This window comes from Salvelinus fontinalis, chromosome 24 (assembly GCF_029448725.1).
Source record: "Salvelinus fontinalis isolate EN_2023a chromosome 24, ASM2944872v1, whole genome shotgun sequence".
In the NCBI taxonomy this organism is placed as follows: domain Eukaryota; kingdom Metazoa; phylum Chordata; class Actinopteri; order Salmoniformes; family Salmonidae; genus Salvelinus; species Salvelinus fontinalis.
This window is the reverse complement of record NC_074688.1, coordinates 34,038,277-34,043,385: the sequence shown is the minus strand read 5'-3', so window position 1 is coordinate 34,043,385 and position 5,109 is coordinate 34,038,277.

Genomic DNA, 5,109 nt, shown 5'->3' with positions numbered 1-5,109 from the left:
GCAGGTGCGGTTTGAAAAGTGTGTGTGGGATAAGCGAGGACCACCAAGCTGTCAAAACCATGTATTTATTTACCCTTTTTCTCCCCAATTCGTGGTATCCAAGTACTCGGAAAAGGTGAAGTTCAAGAGCCGTGCGTCCTCCGAAACTCAACCCAACCAAGCCGTACTGCTTCTTGACACAATGCCCACTTAACCCGGAAGCCAGCCGCACCCATGTGTCGGAGGAAACCTGGCGACTGTGTCAGCGTACACTGCACCCGACCCGCCACAGGAGTCACTAGTGCGCGATGGGACAAGGACATCCCTGCTGGCCAAATCCTCCCTTAACCCGGACGACGTAGCGCCAGTGGTGCGCCGCCCCATGGGTCTCCTGGTCGCGGCCGGCTGCGGATTCAAACCCAGAATCTCTAGTAGCACAACTAGCACTGCGACGCAGTGCCTTAGACCACTGCGCCACTTGCCCAGACGTATTCACCAACCTTTAGACTAGGTGATACGATCAGCCACTCTTTTTAAAACCCTTGTTACAACCTGGCTCAAGATTATAACAAACAATGGGAAACCACACACTGAGTAAAGGAATAACAAAATGAATTCATTCCAGAAATAAAGTAAACACTCAACAATAATCAGATGAGGCATGAAGGTCAGTAAATTAGGTCTCAACTGCCAAAGACACAACGAAAACCAAAGGTATGCATGGAGAGAGGAATCTCTTGCTGAACGGGGAAACAGTGCCTTTATGCCACTGCTGAGCTTTCACAGGTGTGCCGCCTCAGCAGTGACAACCCTCCTAGCTCACACACCTCTCCTACTCCACCCGCCAATCTCCTGCAGGAAGTAAGCACAGCTAAACCCAGTAGACAGAGTAGGGAGGGGCCATCACACCCTTATATTTACTTTTTAAAAGATTCGTAATGTATTCTAATAGTTTATGCTAATCGGCCTATAACTGAGATGACAATGTAGTCTATGTTTATATGCAGGGTGTGTGTGCATCGTTTTAAGTCTTTTTTAAATATTTTTTTTACATATAGCCTAATGAGGCCAAATGGGGTTAAGGCTATGCTACATGCCTTTATTCAATAACTGATATTGAACATGAAGACTTAATGGGTCTAATAAAATATGTAGAGTTGAAGTCGGAAGTTTACATACACTTAGGTTGGAGTCATTAAAACTCATTTTTTAACCACTCCACAAATTTCTTGTTAACAAACTATAGTTTTGGCAAGTCGGTTAGGACATCTACTTTGTGCATGACACAAGTCATTTTTCCAACAATTGTTTACAGACAGATTATTTCACTTATAATTCACTGTATCACAATTCCAGTGGGTCAAAAGTTTACATACACTAAATTGACTGTGCCTTTAAACAGCTTGGAAAATTCCAGAAAATGATGTCATGGCTTTAGAAGCTTCTGATAGGCTAATTGACGTAATTTTAGTCAATTGGAGGTGTACCTGTGGATGTATTTCAAGGCCTACCTTCAAACTCAGTGTCTCTTTGCTTGACATAATGGGAAAATCAAAAGAAATCAGCCAGGACCTCAGAAAAAGAATTGTAGACCTCCGCAAGTCTGGTTCATCCTTGGGAGCAATTTCCAAATGCCTGAAGGTACGACATTCATCTGTACAAACAATAGTACGCAAGTATAAACACCATGGGACCATGCAGCCATTATACCGCTCAGGAAGGAGACGCGTTCTGTCTCCTAGAGATGAACGTACTTTGGTGCGAGAAGTGAAGTGCAAATCAAGCCCAGAACAACAGCAAAGGACCTTGTGAAGTAGCTGGAGGAAACAGGCACAAAAATATCTATATCCACAGTAAAACGAGTCCTATATCAACATAACCAGAAAGGCCGCTCAGCAAGGAAGAAGCCACTGCTCCAAAACCCCCATAAAAAAGCCAGACTACGGTTTGCAACTGCAAATGGGGACAAAGGTCGTACTTTTTGGAGAAATGTCGTCTGGTCTGATGAAACAAAAATATAACTGCTTGGCCATAATGACCATCGTTATGTTTATTTTTAGTTATTCGTTTTTTTTATTTTTTTTATTTTTTACATAACATAAGTGTTTGGGGTGAGAAAAAAAAACATGTTGCCAAGAAACAAAAATACATATATTTTTTTCTATTTTATTTTAAGTGCAAAATTGTCCTCTTTAGTGTTCATTAGGACATAAACATGAAGAAAATATTTTTACATCAGTTTCTATAACCCAGAGGCGCAACATCGCGAGACTTCCGGGAACGCTGGTGAAACCGACCAAACAGACTTGGCCAGGGTTTGAGAATCAATGAGAAGCAAATAATTCTTACTTGGTTGTTAATTTTCTCAAACTTTAAAGGCACAACCGAGATTCGAGACAATGTTTGAAGTAGTTTAACTTCAACGTCGTTAAAGTGACAAACTGACACGTTTTCATTTTCATCAAAAACAACTTTATATTAGAGTACCTTTGATTTGACGGCCTGAACATGCGCAGTTGGGTGCGAGACGACCGTTAGAACTGATGAAGGCTGCCTTTCAAACTCATGAAAGACCTTTGTCCACTTACCCTCGCTTTATGCCCTTGGGCGGATCTCCGCGGCCATATTTGTCGTCGGTCCAAATGATTAGCCAAGCAAGGGATGTTTGCAACGTAAGCCCCTCAGCCCTCGATTTTAATGGAGTTTGCGAGTGTACAACTATGTTCACTCAGGGCACGAAACGCCCCATAATTCAATTCGCGATGATTGTACGTCTGCACAGAAAAGTCCGCCAAAACTTTAATGTCAATATTGAGTCAACATACAAGTGTAAGTAAAAACGAATGTAAATAAATTAGAAATTGTGCTACTAATGCACAAACACTTCTCATAAAAGTAATGATGTTTTTGTTTGGTTAGCTTTTGGAAATTGTAGAAATAAAATATTTTCCTTCTTCAGAAGTAGCTAGGCAGGCTAGCGTTAGTTAGGTAATTAATTTGCTAGCTATCATACAGTAAGCGTATATTAATAATTATATAGTTAATATAAGTAGACATGCAATCATAATTGACGGTAGTGCATATAAAGCACCCACAAGCTACCGGTGTATGCCGGTGGATGAAAACACAATTGTCGCGGGACGAACGAGTGACAATTTTCCGGGCAAGGGCGGTCCATTTAAAATGAATTCCTCCCTCCCTCGACCCTTGTCCTGCAAGTGTAAACAGACGTCATGACACGTCATCAGAAGTGTCGACTTAATTTGAGGGCTGAGTGGAGAGGGTTTGGAATGCAACCGAATTGTTTCTACGCAAGAGCTTTGCTAGCCAATGTTGTCACGACATTGCTTACAAGTGTGATCAGCTTATCTTCATACTGTACTGCACATATGTCAGAGTCAAGGCCCGCGGGCCACATCCGGCCCGCGAGAAGGTTTTTTACGGCCCCTGGGATGATCTTGATTTATTATTAGAACCGGCCCGCAGACCGCAGCAAGCCGGCAGCCCGCAGATCTTTTACACGCACCAATACTACATTTCCCACAATGCAACGGTGACGCACCGAGCAGTAGGCTGCTTCATTTCAATATTTATTGGCACAGCAGTCGTCAGCATCACAGTAAAATTAACTTTCAGATACCCATCAAAAATGGCAAAACGGAAGGTGGACACTGAGAACCGGGGGTTTCAAACAAGGTGGGAGTCGGAGTATATGTTCACGGAGGTAGCTGGAAAACCTGTGTGTCTTTTGTGTGGAGAAAGTGTGGCGGTACTGAAAGAGTATAATCTGAGACGACATTATGAAACGAAACACGCGGACAAAAACAAGAATATGGACATGGAACAAAGGCTACAAAAGGCAGAGGAATTAAAACGAGGCCTCAAATCTCGACAGGCTCTGTTCAAAAAAGCCAAATCACAAGGCCAGGCTGCTGTCAAGGCCAGTTTTATTTTGGCAGAAGAGATCGCTAAATCAGCCCGGCCATTTACGGAGGGGGATTTCATCAAAAACTGCATGATTAAAGTTTGTGACGAAGTTTGCCCAGAAAAAAGGCAACTCTTTTTAAATGTGAGTCTGAGCAGAAACACCATTGCCGAGAGAGTAGACCAGTTGTCCATCAATCTAAAAGAGCAGCTTGTGAAAAAGGGAAAAGATTTCATTGCATATTCCTTGGCTGTGGATGAGAGCACCGACATTTCTGACATTGCCCAGTTGTCAATTTTCATCCGCGGAGTGGACTCCAGCCTAAGCGTGACAGAGGAGTTTTTGGCTTTACGTCCTATGCATGGCACAACTACGGGGCATGATTTGTATGAAGAGGTGTCAAGATGTGTAAATGAGATGGAGCTGCCTTGGGAAAAACTCGTGGGTTTGACAACCGACGGAGCACCTGCGATGTGTGGACACAGGAGCGGACTGGTGGCGAAGATACGGGAAAAGATGCAAGAGGAAAACGCGACAGGTGAGCTGACAGCTTATCATTGTATCATACACCAGGAAGCGTTGTGCGGTAAAGCCTTGAAAATGGAGCATGTAATGAGCATCATCACGCGCACAGTTAACTTTATCAGAGCCAAAGGTTTGAATCACCGCCAGTTCAAGGCATTTCTGACGGAGTTAGAAACGGAGCATGGTGATTTGCCTTATCACACAGAGGTGCGATGGCTAAGCCAGGGAAAGGTGCTTCAAAGATGTTTCGAGCTTCGTGAGGAGATTTGTCTGTTCTTGGACAGCAAAGGGAAAGACACAACACAACTCCGAGACGAAATGTTTCTGTGTGAAATGGCTTTTCTGTGTGACATTACGAGTCATCTGAATGCAATGAACTTGCAGCTGCAGGGTCGGGATCATGTCATCTCTGATATGTACAGTACAGTGAAGGCATTTAAAACCAAACTGACTCTGTGGGAGACGCAGATGCGGAAAGAAAATTTGAGCCACTTTCCCAGCTGCCAGACCATGAAAGAGAAGCTCTCTACCAGTGCGTTTCCGAGCGCACAGTTGGCTGATAAAATAGGTATGCTTGCCGCTGACTTTCGACGCCGATTTGCTGACTTTGAAGCACAAAAAAGCAGGTTGGAACTGCTCGGTAACCCATTTGCTGTTGACGTGGAAAGCTCACCACCAAA